The sequence below is a fragment of the Ambystoma mexicanum genome, chromosome 1q (assembly GCF_040938575.1).
Source record: "Ambystoma mexicanum isolate Mex_15411 chromosome 1q, UKY_AmexF1_1, whole genome shotgun sequence".
Classification (NCBI taxonomy): Eukaryota; Metazoa; Chordata; class Amphibia; order Caudata; family Ambystomatidae; genus Ambystoma; species Ambystoma mexicanum.
In genome coordinates, this window is record NC_090922.1 from 998,020,738 (window position 1) to 998,037,143 (window position 16,406).

At 45.5% G+C, this 16,406-nt stretch overlaps 1 protein-coding gene and 1 long non-coding RNA gene across 4 annotated transcripts in view; one reads left to right on the forward strand and one right to left on the reverse strand.

Moving 5' to 3' along the window:
- Window positions 1-2,103: 2,103 nt before the first annotated feature.
- Window positions 2,104-8,995, reverse strand: LOC138540173 (uncharacterized). Of its 2 annotated transcripts, XR_011288240.1 has the most exons (3): window positions 5,148-8,995; window positions 4,919-5,019; window positions 2,104-3,736 (listed from the first exon to the last, which is right to left on the reverse strand). It is a non-coding gene; the product is annotated as an uncharacterized lncRNA (long non-coding RNA). The 2 variants fall into 2 exon arrangements; XR_011288234.1 differs by having other exon boundaries at window positions 4,919-8,995.
- A 147-nt stretch (window positions 8,996-9,142) lies between these two features.
- The window catches only part of USP33 (ubiquitin specific peptidase 33), a 1,143,586-nt gene continuing 1,136,322 nt past the window's right edge, over window positions 9,143-16,406 (forward strand). For both annotated transcript variants that reach the window (XM_069641664.1, XM_069641665.1), the window contains exon 1: window positions 9,143-9,232. The gene's annotated coding sequence lies outside the window, so the exon portion shown is untranslated. The remainder of the gene's footprint in view (window positions 9,233-16,406) is intronic.

Below are 16,406 nucleotides of genomic sequence, written 5' to 3' on the forward strand. Positions count from 1 at the left end.
TAAGATTGTCCTCTGGAAAGTACTTTGAGACTGGTTATGAGATGGTTTACTATCAGATCAGCAACACATGAAAGATCATACTCCGCCTCTTCAAGAACATCTGTTAATAATGGAAACGCATTGGAATGCTGGCATGAACCCTCATCCTCCAAAGCTCCAGCTTCTTCTTGAATGCTGATATTTTTGCGTTCATAGCCAATGATATGGTGTCTCACTTGCAGGGAAAAGTTTAGAAAATGTAGCTTTTCAAAGATGTTGCATAGTAAGCTAACAGTACAGGTCAGTGTGAATCACACACAGGCTCTTCTTTCTTCTGGTCTAAACCCAGGAGAAAGTGTCTCACGTTGTTCCTGAGCTCCTAAACGCAGTGCTTTAAGTGGGCCGGGGCCTGCCGGGGCCGGGCCCCGGCAGTCTCCAAAAAGTGGGGCTGAGCCGGGGCCCTGCCGGGGCCCCCCGACCTCATCACGCCATGGCAGGACGCATTATCCCGCCGCGGCCGCAGCCGCGACGGGAGATGCGCCCACCACTTTAACGTCAGGCAAGCTGACAGAAGTGCCAGCCAGGCACACCGTGCTGTGCCTGGCTGGCACTTCCGTCAGTCACTGTAACTTTCTCTGATGACCCCTCATCTGAGGGGCCATCACAGGAAGCTAGAGTCCTTTAGTTTTCCCTCGCCAGGTCACTGACCCTCAGCGAACCCGCAAGCTCCATGATCAAATATGCAGATTAGATCACGGAGCCTGCGGGTTCGCAGAGGGTGAAAGACGCCTCAGGGTCTGTGATCTCTGCTCAGAGCAGAGATCACTGAGCTCGAGGCCCCTTTCTCCTTTGGCAAAGCTTTATAAAAGATGCCTTCAACTGTGTACGTTTAAGCCATCTTTTATAAACGTAGAAATATTTTTATGTTTATAACAGACTGCTTGAATCGTACACAATTCAAGGCATCTTTTATAAAGCTTTGTCGACGGACAAAGCCACCTTGGGTTTTGTCCGTCCTCAACGCTTTATAAAAGATGCCTACTTTTCAAGCCGTCTTTTATAAACATAGACATATGTTACAAATGTCTATGTTTATAAAAGGCAGCTTGAAAAGTACACAGACCATAGTAAGGTAAGCACACAAGTGTGCGTAATTTACTATGCTTTGTGCACTTACAAGCCACCTTTTATAAACATAGAAATATGTAACATTGCTATGTATATAAAAGAAGGCTTGAAAAGTCACAAACCATAGTAGTACGCAAACAAATATATAAATCCTCAAATACATTTATATATTTGTTTGCGCACCTTACCATGATTTGTGCACTTTTAGGCCACTCCCACAATGGAAGCCACGCCCCCAAACGAGGGCCCCCCCTCAATTTCTTACCCCACTTAAAGCACTGCCTAAACGCGATTTAAAATCTTTCCCCTGGAGAGCCACCTGATCTCTGTGTGAAACAACAAAGCATTAAGTTCAGCTCAGATGTCTGCCAATAATGCGGCAAACAGACGGGTTGTTGCGGGGTGCATCTTAAGAAAATGTACAATCTTTACAACAGAAGTCACCACTTCTGCAAGTCTACTCCCCATGTTGTGCACAGGCAAAGTTTCCCAGAGTATCACGCAGTGTGTCCACAATATATGTGGAGCTACTGCGCCACTTTTGCTTTTAACCCAGATCTAGCACCACACATTGAAGGAGCACCATCCATGCAAATACAAACACACGCCTCCCACTTTATGCAGTGGGAATTTATGACGTAGTTAACAATGTCAAAGACTACAGATGCAGTTGCTCTGCCCTGAATTGGTTTACAAAATAAGAAATCCTTCAATATTTATTTTCCATGGCAGTACCTCATAAGCAATCAAATGTGCTCCTTTTGAAATGTCAGTGGCCTCATCCAACTGTAGGGCAAACTGACTCAAGCGTGATATCAATTGTGTACTGATATCAGAGGACAGGTCAGCGATGCAGCAGAAAATTGTGGTGTCAGACATCGGTTGACAGCGATAATTGTTGGCAGAATATTTTCTCAGCATCTGTAAAAGGGTTTTGTTTTTGCCCAGATAACATGGTAAGAAGCTTCCAAAGCATTTGCAGGTACTGAGGCCACCTTTTTATTTTTAAACTTGTTTATTTTTGGTCAGCGCACAGGAAAACATTGTATTACAACAATTCGGCATATGTTACATTTCAAGCCATTTTCAACACCCCCTAAGTTTCCGCCCCCATCCTCTAATTCTGGCTGCCTTCTGGATCTTGGTCCTCTGCTGATTGAGCCACGTCCCCGTCCTCTGCCCGTTGGGCATTCACCACCAAGCGTGGCTTGAATGTTAGCGCTGGTCATAGTCTATCACGGGCGACCAAATGTTTGTGAAGCGGTTAAGGTGGCCTCTGTTTGCCGCCATGGTCTTTTTCGCTATGAAGATGTCCCAAAGCTTCAACCACCACAGAATCATTAGGGGGCCTTCCGGGGATTTCCAAGTTCGAGCTACTGTGATTTTCGCGGCCAGAAGCAGTTGCGTTTGAGGCCACCTTTTTTTAACAGTGTCTTTTTGCTTTTGTATGCTTTGCAGCTGCCATACAAAAAAACGTTCAGTCTTTTTTTGCTAAATAGGCAGGTTTTGTTTCCAAATGCCGTCTTAAAATGTGTTGGCTTTAGGCTTGCTACTGTGGTGCCACAAACCACACACTGCAGCTTAACTTTTCAAGCAACCGCTACCCATGTGAACCCCAAAGTCCTAATAAGAAACATCATATTTCTGTGTTTTTGCATTTATTTTGTCTGTTTCCACCCCTCATTTTTTTTATGTTTGAGATTCCTACCATCTTCGGGCACTAGGAAACTATCCGGTGCTATTTCTGCATTTTAAAACCCAAACACAGAAAAAGACCTTTTTTTTTACAGCCGTTTTTGTATTGGCTTTAAAATGTGGAAATATCACATACTGCCCCCCCTTCGCCAGTCACTCGTTAATCGGGGGGATTAACCCCCATAATCCCCTAATTTCCACACCCACCACCCCATCAACACACACATCCTCCCCACACATACCCTAGTACACTCACACAGTCCAAAACTCACCTCTGCTTCCTGTGACAACGCCGCTGGGGCTCACAGCGCCTGTCAGCCCCCAAGCACACTTGTGTGTGGCAGGGGTTTGACAAGTATGATAGTTCGATTTAGAAAGACCGCCCTGTGCGGTCAAAGAGCAGTCTTTCTAATTCAACCCTCCCCCCATCGGTACAGTGAAAAAGATCTTTTCACTTAGTACCAACGATGCATCTAAAAAAGTAGCCTGAATCTGTGAAACATTGCTAAACCCCGCTTTAGTTTATGTCATGTTCGTTTTTAAAAACTATTTCAAGTTTTCAAAAATTAAAAATGCCTCAAAATATTTCAAATGGCAAACATCACACGCAAAGATTTAAAATGAACCGTGTGAAAAGGCTGGGGTTTGGGGGGGAAAGTATTTTTTTAAATAAGCCCCCTAAAGATTGAAACAATAGCAAACACCACATGCAAAGGCTCAAAGGGAACCATGTGAACAGTTTGGGGGAAAAGAAACTCAGCAAAAATGGGTCAGAAATATTAGTTGGATTAAAAAAAACACCACATTGATACAGGTCTCAGAAGACTCCCTGTTCAGATTGTGAAGTTCTGGGTCGAATTTATTTTTGAAGTGTGGTCCTGGACTATGCCACAGATTGGCGACGAAGACCTCACTGCCGCTTGGAGCGATGCTGCTGCAATGAAAACAAACAGTTAGTCAAGGATACATGGGTCTACCCGTGACTTCAAAATTAAGATTAGATGAGCAAGGGTTAAAGCCAGCTCGTGGGTGTTCGGCATCAGCTACTAAGCAGGACCTAACGCTGGGAAACCAGGAGAGAGTACACAGTGCACTGTAAATGCAATGCCTCGGACCTACCTATCTGCAACAATGCCTACCTCAATTCTGTCCCTCCCGAGCCCTCCGCTCATCTACCTCCAACCTTCTGTGAGTAAGCCTGTTCCCAAGCAGACATTTGGAGGAAGATCTTCATCCTTAGCAGGGGCCTCCCTCTTGAATAGCCTCTCTGCTGCCCTCCGTCTTGAGCCTGATCTCCTTAAGTTTGGCAAACTCCTTAAGACTTTCCTCTTCTCCTCTTGCTTCTCTCTCCCTCTACCCTGCTAACCTATCTCTCCGCTCTTTCCCTCTACCCTCATTTTCCGTACAGCTTGCTGACTGGCCGCCTGGTGCCCCAGAATCTCACAGGTCCCAGGCACCCCCAACAGTCCTCTCGCACTCGCCTACGGGCCCTGCTGTTGCCTCATCATCACTGCATTTGATCAATGACCCAAGAGAGTGGCATCTCTCTGCACTCACCCCAGTCTCCACCGACCGGGTGCACTTTGACCCCACTACTAGGACATGTCGACCCGCTCCACCTCCACCTCCCCTTTATCCGTCTGTGCACTTGCGCGATCCGAATGCATCATGCCTGAAGATTGTTTGTCTGTTCACCTTTGTCTTCACTCCCTGCATGGTAGCACCTTAATTGCACTTGGAAAAACTGCAGAATCGTTATCAGACCTATTTGATGCTATCCCCACTGTTAATTGTATTATATGAACTTACTCTCCATGTGCAGACTATTATCGTTTCAGAATTTCGGGTGCTCAGAACGACTGTTGATTTTCCCTCCCTCCTTGAGCACTTTGAAACACTTGCCTTGCGTATAGGCGCTTTACAAATAAACATTACCATACCATACGAACTCCCACATGAGACGTGAACTTTCAGTACCGCCCCAAAGTGACATGAGAAAGGAACAGCCTTAAAAGTAGGTTTGATATACTCAATTGTGGCTCCTAACTATACCTTTAAAATTGCCCCACCATCACCCATAGCAAAATACAGTCGTTTTAAAAAAAGGCATTCTTACCATCGGCAAGTCCAACTACAGATATCAGGATTTTTTTTATAGTGCCACTGCTGCTGGGGACTTTGCTGTCCTAGATGGTATAATAAGGCCAATTTGTTTTCCTGCAATTGAAAAGGTACAATAAAAATATTATAGACTTACCAGATTGACCGAACCTTTATTTGCACACTATGCCAGTCAGCGCACATCCTCCCCTGAACACAAAGGGACATAGGGTGCAGGGTCTTACCGGGAAATCTCCAAAGTTCCCTATACGTCTGTCCACCCCAGCTGGCAGACAGAACAGCGAGCAATCAGAGCACATACCTGAAAAAGTGACTCAAACAGTCACAGAGACAAAAAATGATAAGAGCGAAAGAAAGAGCATCAGCTTGTTATATTTTACCCTTTCTATTCCTTGCCTAGAATAGTTGAGAAGTCTAGCCTGCTGGCATTACAATAATTCATCTACATATCTTACACAGTAGTGCTTACCCCACCAAGCTAACTTTCTGAAACATCGAGTAATAGCCATTTAGCTTTTACTGCAGTTCGGTGATAGTTCTGAAGTAGCAGCAGACTCTGCCGCGGCTGCCATGCCAGACACGAGGGCCCCTGGCTTCTCTGCAACATATAGTAGTACCCCATGCAGGCAAAGGCCGGGCACCCACAGTAGGAAGATATACATGAATTCCACTTTAAATCACTTCTATGGCCGTGGTGCACCCAAAGTACTGTTGGTAATGAGGTGATTTTAGTACATTAAGGGATGCATAGACTCACTCTATAGTAGATGGCTACCGCAGTAGCTCAGCAGGTTGGCAGACCGTTGCTGAGACATTATATATGCTAAATATAATTATGTGTATTGATATAGTGTTGCTGTTTCTTTTAATGTGTTCAATGTTGAATTTAACCAAAACAATAAAAACTAAAAATATAAGCAAAACTTGTTAATCAAATGACTTTTTGCAATTACTTACAAAAAACCAAGTGCAATGAAACCTGTTTGGCCAAGGGATGGGTTGGGGTATTTCTGCCTATTTAGTGAAAACCAAACGTTGGCACCCAAGAACCCAGTTTAATTTCCTAATAATTGCTGTCAACACAACAGAAGCATTTATTTGTGATTAACCAGTTTGATAAACACAACATCTTTATAAATATTACCTGTGATAAAACACAAAGCAAGGGGCACACAAATTACAGAGTATTGTTGTGGTGCACCGACAAAAAAATTATAATAAACAGCCAAAGAAAACTAGTGAACACAAGTGTCAGCAGCGTTTTTGAGTTTGGAAATTACTTTTTTCCTATTAATGTGTAAAATGCACATTTGAACAACAATAATGTGTCCAGCATGTAGAATGCCTGCTTTCAACGGTGACCCCTCCCCTACCGCCACAGTGATGTTCATAGCCCATTGATTCCTGTGGTGTCCTTTTCAGGCCAGAAGAAAACACACAGGCAAGGTAATGCGCGAGTGACTGCTGGGGAAAGGAGCACCGCAAAGATTAGGTCACTGAGCCCCCAGCTTCCCTCTGCAAAGCTGGGGGCTTGGTAAAGTCTGGTCATGGCTGCTGCAGGCCGGGTCACGAGATCCGGCCAGACATCTGATGCCAGATCTCGGACCCGGCCCATGGACCAGAGGGGTGACGAGTCAGAGGGGCAGCCAAAGCCGGGGGGCCGGTGTTGTATGATATGGAGCCCAGCAATCTGCCGCACGGGAGCCGGATATCATACAACACTTGCAATGCATGCTTCTGTCCCCGCTCGTCTCCTCGCCCCTGTGTGCCCAAGGTGGGGGCGCAGAGGGAGAGGGGTGCACGGGACTAGCATTGCAGTGATCCAGCCCCTCCCTGCTCGCCTCCTCTCGTGTTTGCCTTTGTGAGTCCACAGAGGGAGAGGGAAGCAGAGGGACTGGGAAAGGCCTGAAACGCTTGCTTCCCAGCACCCCTTCCAACTGTGGTGTGGGGGGCTGAGCCGAGAAGCGACATCCTTTACCAGGCAAGAAGAAGCTGGCAGCACCAGCAGACAGCAACAATGCAGCGATCCAAATGCATGAAAGCTCACGTCCAGGCTGCGTTTATTTCCTATTTTGTGGCCACGCCCCCATCACGTTGCACTGACTGAGCATGTGCATGGGTGCCATGTGGCTCGCCATGCACAGTTAAGTGTGGCAAAAAAAATGTATTTTCTCTTTTCTCACCATCCTGGATCACACGCCCCACAGATTGAAGACTTACAGTATGGCTATTTTTAAGGCAAAATACTCAATTGTTGGTATCTTGCTGGCCAGACTACATAGGATTTTGCACTTTCACTGTATGCTAGCATGGTATACATGAACATGCAGGCACCTAGTCAGGGCGACAACGCAGGGAAATTAAGGAACTCTGTCCTATACAGACAGACAGCCGGAAGAAACGCCCTGGGGTTGGAGGGGTCAAGAAAAACATCTTGTGGCACACACAGACTCTGGCCAGTACATCTCAATGCACTGTCTGGCAGCACTGAGCGGAAAAGTTAGGCACCTCTCCCTGCAATGCTCAAATCAGAACCCCTCACCTTATAAAGGCAGTACAGTTATCGAAATCATGCCAAGGGAACTTCATGCCGTCGTAGCAGTGCAGAAAAAGAAGCAAGCATGCGGCTGTGGTAAAATGGGATCGACATGGGGCTTAATTTCCAACTGGGTGAGCTCATTGCCATTTTAACAGTGAAAGCCGTGCTGCACAGATAAGGGGGTAGAAAGATGGCGTATAACCCGACTTGCTGCTAACAGCCGAACCTGCCCCGAAATTCCCTCAGCGCACATGGCACGGCCATAAATCACTTCTGTTTGGGGGCAGGGGGAGGTGGGGATGGGGATAACACCATACCTGCCTAACCTCTGGGTTTATCCCGAAGACTCAGGGTTTTTACACTCTTTTCTCTGGGTCTCCGGGGAAGAGCTTGGATTCTCTGGGTTTTCGCAGCAGGCCCAGAGTTGCTGCTGCTCTGAGGCTCGGAAGGGCTGGAGCAGTCAACATTGAAGTGGCTATGAGGACTCTTGCTGCATCTGCATCCCTGAAAAGGGTGTTTTTTAAAGGGTTACTTTTATTTGTTACTGCCAGGGAAGCACTGATCCAAGGGCTTGCTAAAATGTTAAAGAGATGTCTCAGCAGGACTATACAGGATGCAGGAATTTTCCCCTCATTCTGTTTCTTTGAGGTAACCCACTTGGCATGTCTTTTTGCAGGCATTAGCAGACATGTGTGGGAATGGTCCATTTCTCTATCAAGTCACAGATCACTGGGATGGGGCTGTTTAGCATTTAAAAGCTCCATAACCTGCATCTATGCTAAAGTAAATACCAGACTAACAATGCAAACCAGTCTGTTTTCATGTCAACCAAGCAGACATGGCACAATGTTTTTACGCTTTATGAGGCATTGCACATTTTATTTACGTCCTGCATAACAAGATGCATGCCAGTGTGAAATTACTGAACTGCATTCTGGTCCTCATAGTCCCGTAGTTATAACGGGGAAACCACAGGTATATTCCCAGAATCAATTTAGAGAGGCTGGACATCCCTTTGGGAGGAATGGTGTGTGTGTGCACATTTCAAAATGATGTTTGGAGGTCCCCTTGCCTGCAGCTGAGAACCTGCCTGCACATGTTAGCAAAAATACCTTTATCTGTATTAGTCCAATGCTTCCAAATGCAAAATGGCCCTGTAAAAATGGTTAATACGTTTTTGGAGGGCACAGTTACATTTTATGCAGTTTTGTGCACATAGCCAATAGGTTACCTTTTTGACATGTGGGCGGAGCCTTGTGTAACGGCAGAGTTTTGTATGACTATGGGAGGGGCATAATTCTCCGGGTTTTTGATTTTCAAATGTAGGCAGGTATGGGTAATACCAGCCAAGACACTTTGTTGCTGCAACCAAAATCAAAATAGGAAAAACAAACCCACCGGCACCAAATATACCTGGCGCTTCGAAACACTTACGAGATGTATAAGCGCCTTATAAATACACAATAAAAATAAATACCACCCTATACACAGCAAGGAGTGTTCTTTCCTCGGGATTCTCTTCCTAAGCACGTAGACGTCCTACATAGGAACGTCACTACGACTTAACAGAAATACGTGAAAACGTCATGACGCTGTAAAGGCATTTCAAAAATTGTCGGCAAACTTTTAAACAAACATGCAATGCAATCGGGTCTCATTGGGACTTTTTATTATTGCATTTGTTGACACTTTAAATGTGTGATTGATAAGGAAAGCAATGTAAGTCCTCCATTAACGAAACGCTCACTTCCTGATTCCAGGCAGCATCTGGTGAGTGCATGCGATCCGGCTCTTGTAGTGATGCTAGTGAATTTTATATGCATTTCTTTTAGCATCCACTAACTTAGACGTTCTCACCCCTTTGTTATATTGGCAAGAGGAGCCCTTTTGCAACCTCTGGAAATGCACGTTGAAGCTATAATTCGTTGCATTGTACTTAATTTATCACATGTTGAAATTAAACATTAAGTACGTGACTTTATACTGGTTCCAGTGCCTACTCTGAAAGTAATGATTCCCCAGGGCTGATGGATGCAGATCAAGTTCTTTCCCTGGGTCTAATGACCCTTCTGTGAACAGTGCCTGTTCTAGGTCTAATGGCTGCAGACACAGAAACAACATCCCTATGCATATCGGCAGGCACTACTTTCTCTAGCACAAATGGTAAAGGCCCATCATATCCTCTGGATGGAGCGAATGAGTGCAGACACAATACCTTCTCTTCCGATACAGCACGTCGTACCTGCTCATCAGCTACATCAATACCTGCCCTGAGGCAAATAATTAGACACCGTACCAGATCTGGGATACTGATGCCAGACACAGTACATCCTAATCCGTTACATATGACAGGTACCTGCCCTCTTCCTTACAACTACAGGCACAAAACCTGCTCGGCACAGTACGTACTCTAGGGCTAACGATTCCAGTCACAGTGCCTGCACTGGAGCTAATGGTATTTAACATAATACCTGCTCATGAGCAAACCTGGGGTTAATGACTGCACAAACCGTAAACACCCCATGCATCCTTTCCTTCTCGTGTGTCCTTTCCCATTCCTAATTCACATCTGACACCTCGAACCACACTCTCTGAAATGAACGTACAGCGTAAATAAGTTATCGGTAGGGATAAACCATCGTGCCACGATTTTTAAAACGTTGTTTGGTGCAACTGATGGAATGCTCATTCACTTCCCTTGCGCCAAAAAAGTGGCAACCGTGCACAAAGGACATTTTAAATGTGTGCATCATGTTTGTGCACTTTGAGGTGCTCTTTTCCCACCAACTGCGCAAAGCAGAGAGTGGAAAGGGGTTTTGGGCATTTTCAAGTAAATCCTAATTTTCAAAAGGGGTGCACTTTTAAAAGCACAGGGGGAAAACATTTGCCTATTTGGAACAGGTGCAGGGGGATATCGCATGTATGGGTAGGTCTCTTATTATCCTCTCATGCAATGAGTGAGTGAAAGCTACAGAAATCCCAATCATGAATTCCGAGGCAAAACCATCAAAATTGACATTAAGTTTGCAGAAGAAAGATATGAGCCTCATGGGAAGCTTTACGATTAGAAACTTTGGGAAGCCTAGCACCACAATGCCGTGAAACGATACTTCAGACTAGACAAACTGGATCTGGCTGGCTGGAGTGCTGGCAAAAACCAGGGAAGAATAGACTGGTGGGGAGAATCCCGGAACATCCTTAAGATTGGAATCTTGGAACACCCACGGATTTGAGTTTCTGTTTACAGAAGAGGGGAAGATCTTGGAGGGCTATGACATCATATCCCTACAAGAGTCATGGTTACGGGACAAGCCAGTTTGTGATGGTTATGAGATCTACTTTAACCCAGCACTCAAAGGGAAGCTGGGTAGACCTCACTTCGGTTTGCTTACCTTATTAAAGTTGAACAAGGCTTCAAAGTACTTCAACATCTTACTCCAAACCCTTATGTTGAAATTTTGGAAATGGGAAGGTCTCATGCAAAAGGAACAACTCGATTCTTGCTGATAAATGTATACTGGGGTGTGAAAGGTTTGATTGCTGAGGGTTGGATGAGGATGATCATGGCGAAGGTGGATCAGTCTCTTATTAAGGGTGGAAATCCGGAAATTTTGATCTGTGGAGATTTTCATTTCCGTCTCTTGTCTAAAGACGGCCTACCATTGCAACTCAAGAAGCTTGATGGTATAGCATGGAAATGGGTAGAGGAGGTGAATATTAAATTATATTTAGGATATGCGGGAATTGTGGTTGTTGAATAGGCAAACTGCAGGTGACTTCCCAGGTGTGTTCACTTGGGGAAATGACGTTCAGACAACTTGCATAGATTATGGTTTTGTGTCATCCCCCTTGGTGGGGCAGGGGGGAATGGTCTCCGGGTTTGAGGTAGTACGCTTAGCACAGTGTGACCACGACTTGCTATCAATCACCATAGAAATACTTGCAGATCAATATAAACATGAAAAAATGCCCCTGTGGAGTTAAATGGAGGTTTAAATCGATGGAAAATTCCCTTCCTAGCTACCTGGCTATGGATTACTAGGGATGATAAGATTGTTGAGTATGCGTGGCTCTTGAGAGCCTTCTCACAAAAGGTTGAAGGGGTGGCCCACCCCACCATCCCCCCAAACACGTCTATAATACTGAGCTAGTTAAAATCTGACAAACGTATAGGGCTGAGATGTGGAAACTAAAATGACTGAATACAGCATCTGCAAAAATGCTAGTTATGAACCGAAGACAGGCCTATAAAAACTGGGTGAAAGTACACAGGGTCATATTCATCCAAAAGGATGCAGAGAGGATGCTGCTTGCAGTCTGTGGGGAAAAACTCCTGCAATATGTGGGACCTCATCAATAATGGGGCAAAAGGCAGAAAAGATCTATTAATGGTTTGGGTTACGGAAGAAGGGTGGATTAGCCATTACTTGAACATTTTGGAGGTATTGGCTAAACATCTCTCTCCCAAGCGTGCGTGGGCTGGTCCTTTGAATTTGATGTAGTAGAGGCTAGACTTCTGATTATGAGGCTGAGCTCATCCAGAGCGGCAGTGCCAGACAGCGTCTCCAATCTCATGATGAAGAGTAATCCGGAGGCCTGGGCTAAATTTGCAGCATCCCTATTCAATCAGGTGATGTTAAACAACTAGTTCCGGGATTGTGGCGCGAGGCTTGGGTTGTTCCAGTATTCAAGAAGGGCGATAGGGCTGATCCAAAGAACTATCGCCCTCTTGGATTCTCTGGGCAAGCTCTTTGCCTCGCTAGTCTTGCGAGATCTCAGCGCATGGGCTGCCAAAAAAAGGGAATTTCTGACCCCAGGCAAACAGGATTCATAAAAGGGGTCGGGACATCTTTAAATCTTTTTGTCCTGAACCTCCTAAGAAGAAGGGCGATTGATAACAAATCCATAATTTTAATGGCCAAGCCTTTGACTGTGTAGATAGGAATCGTTTATGGGCTAAATTGACAGCGTGGAAGTGCCCGGTAAACATCCTAGAGGCAATCCGGGCTCTATATACTGACCCGTCGATACAGATTAGATTGGGGACAGGGCGACTGCTATCTAGGGGACCTGGGCATTTCACAGGAGGGTATTAGGGCATTTCCTCCCAAGTTGAATGGGTGTGAACTCGCCTTGTCTGCTTTACACAGATGACATAGTCTTTCTCGATCAAACGACCATAGGCCTCCAACGCAGAATTTCAGCATTCAATACCTATCTAAATGAAAATGGTATGAGAATGAATGTTAAAAAATCTCAAGTCTTCCTTATAACAAATGCTTGGAAGTATCTAGAGCATCTTTTTCATGGTGGATTGAGGAAGTTCGACCTGAAGTAGTTGAAACCATCATTTACTTGGGAGTCAAAATAAATAAGAACATAAATGAAAATGCCCAATTGGAGTGGTTAAGGGCAAGTTGAAAAATCTGACGAACCAAGGAATTGACATTCATAGGCGCTATGGGGCCTTTTCAATTATACCAATTCTCACCTTTATATAGGCAAAAGGTGATACAGGTCCTTAACTATGGAGTGGAGACACTACCTAATTTAAATATCAAAGTTTGGCTCCTGATGGAGGGCCACTTTTGGCGCAGTTTACGAAGACTCCCTAAGTCCTTACCAATAGCTAAGATTCGGCATGAACTACAGTTCTCCTCAATGGCCTCCATAGTCCTATGGGAGGACATTTCTTTCTATCGGAGATGTACTGCTTTGGAAGCCCCACTTCCATTTACCATCTTGCGATCTATATGTAGGCCAAATGAAAGATCCTTGAATAAGTGAGACACTGCATAGCCATGTGTAGATAATGATCTCTTAAGGACAAACCGCCTCCAGGTAAATAATCTCCTGGGAAGGGCAGACTGGATAAACACCTGCAAAGCCAGACCAATTGCCCCTCTAACATTCAGATGGTGGTTGGAAAAGAGAGGCCGTAGCAATCCGCCCCTCTACCTCTGCAAATTCCCATCAGCATTCTATAGGGACCTTCTCATGCCATGCCGCCTGAACATCATGCCCACTTGTGAAATACAGTTTAGACGGCACCAGAGAGATATTGATAATAACTTGTGCCGCTTCTGTAAGAAGAAGGATCATGTGAAATCACTTTTTCATATTGTAATGGAGCGTGAGGAAAGATCACAATATATGGGAAATTATTTGGAAGAAGCAGGATGTCTTACTCTGGAGGAATGTTGGGATTGGTTGCTTATGGGCCAAGTGCTGGCATTGCTGGAATTCATACATTTATAATAATTGGCATAAAGATCCGGTAGATAAAGGAAATTTGGGATCTGGAGAAGCAGATCCATGATGCGGATGATGAGTATAATATCAAACTGCTGATGGATGGCATTCTAACTCTGTCTCCCGCATTGCCTTGTGATTTTACCTTCTTTTTTTTTTTTCTTTTATTGATTGTCATGGAAAGATGGAGAAATTGATGGATGTTGATGTTTTTTTCTGTTTCTTAAACTGTTACAGGTTTCGTTTGCTATTACCATGTTTTTAGTTTGAAACCAAAAAAAATGAAATAAAGCGAGTGAATGTTGAGTCAAATAACGTGGGTGTGTTCGTGTTGGCCCAGGGAGACGATTTTGGCTGGTTAGGGCAGCACAGTATTTTATTGATATTTTCAACAGTAAGCACACATGCAACCGCCCTCACCATCCCCTCTCGCCAACCCACCTTCTCCCCTCTTCTCCACTTGATCCCAGCACATGTAACCAACAACGCACCCAGTCCTAAACCCCTGAGTTAATAAACTATGTAGATGGCTCCCGGTCCCAAGTTTCTGTGAGTAACCAGCTCTCTCGCCAGCTGTTGTATGGCCCCTTGCATTGTTTGAGAACCCCCCCCCCATAGTCCTCGTCTCCCCTAGAAACTTCAGCCATATCTCCTGCCAGCTTCCTGTGAAAGCACCCTCCCCAAGTGGAGCGAGTACTCACACCAGCCCCAGCAATCTCATTTTCATCGGGCACCAAGCGGCCTGCGAGTCCCGCTGCAGGTGATGCAGGACAGTGTCCCAGTATGAGAGAAACCTTTGGTGATCCACTTGAATCGAATGTGTCATTCACTCCAGTGCCACAAAGTTCCAGATTTTACTAACCTATTTGTGTTCTCTAGGGGCAGCATTTTGTTTCCATTTGTGTGCCACAACAAGTGTTGCCGCCACTATTGGGATGATGTATGTCTTTCTTTGAGCGTTCAAGGGTAGATTTTCCAGAACCCCGCCTATTCCCAGGATGGCCATCCTTGTGTTGTCTGGCATCTGTCTGCCGAAAATACTATTGATTGCTGCACAGGTCATGTCACAATAAGGTTGTAAGACTGGGCATTCCCACCAGATATGCTTCCACATCCCCTCCAGCAGAGTTCTGACGCAGTTGGTTAGAATGTATGTAGTTTTTCCGGGTCGAGATGCCATTGGACCATTATCTTAACCCACATCTCTTGAATCTGGATGGCCTGCATGAGCTTGAGGATATCTGCCCATAAGAGCGCAAATGTTTCCCCTCCAGCGGCCGCCCCATTGCAGTTTCCCACTGCTCCATCTAGTGCCATGCCTGGCTCCTTGCCCCTTCTGCTATAATCCCATATAACGATCCTACCAAATGCCTGTCCCTGTGTCTATCATTATGAACCGTTCAAAGGATGTGAGAACCCTGGTGGCCGCTGACCGGAACATTGAGTTCGTAAGCCAGTGCCTCATTTGAGAGTAGTGCTCTCTCCCCCTCCTCTAGCCCGAAGTCCTGCTTGCACTGTGCAAAGGATTTAATGTCCTGACCCGAGAACATGTCACGTAGTTTGCGGCATCCTGCCGCCACCAACCATTGAAGGCACCCCTTTCTATACCCTGTGTGAACTGGGGATTCCTAAACATTGACGTCTGCAGGGAGGGAAGGTGGTCAAGTTCACGCTGCGCACCAGCTCATACCACAAGTCCCCCACTAGGGCCCCTATCCTGCTATGGTACATGTTTACATGTCTATCCCCCTTGGGTCGCCACAACACCTCGTCCACCGGCGAGCCCACCACTGCTTTGTCCATTCAACACCATACCTTCCCGCAGTCACCCCAGAACCAATCCCGGCTCACTCTGATTTGAGCTGCAAGAAAACAGAGGTGAAAGCTTGGTGCTCACAACCCTCCCTTGCTTCTGGAAGACATTAGCATCTGCATAGCTACTGTCAGGAATCCGCCGGTCTTGCCTACGTAGTGTAGCCGAGGAATTCCTCAAGACAATATAACTCCTGTGTATAGCCAAATGCAAACACACCGGGGGAGAGATTGACCAGAAGGTGGATACTGCTGGATCTTGCGGGGACTGGATATTTCCACAAGGACTCCCAAGGAGACGACTTCAGAACAAATCACCGAAATCTAAAGAATGATATACCAATTATCATCACAATGGTAGTCAGAATACGAGATCAAGATCAATCTAGACCCAAAAGAAAACGCACTAACCTGTACGTGAGATTGGTAGTCTATGGGTCCTAAATGGAAGTAGATTCCGTATAATCAAAGATTTCCTACAATACAATAATAGACGAAATCAGAAACCAAAGACTGAGACCTGGTAAGGTGCGTGAGCTAATGTTGAGAAACAGGTTATAGGAATGTGGGTTATACTCGCCAGTTCTCCCCGAAGATGGAGTAAGGTACTTCTTGTCCAAAGGAGTAAAGAAAACAATCCCAGAGAGGATACTAATCGTGACCAGTCTCTAGTTACCGATGGGTCACAGAAACCGATGGCACGAGGACGCCTAACCCTAAGGTGGTCAGTCTCTAGTCCCCAGGGAACCACCAAACACGACGACACGAGGACACGTAAAAAGGTAGTACTCCTTTAATGGACCAGAAGATGGGTTGAGCTTGAATCCTCCATGCAGGGTATGAGCTTGGCAGTTCCAGGTAGGTGTTCAGGGAAAAGCAG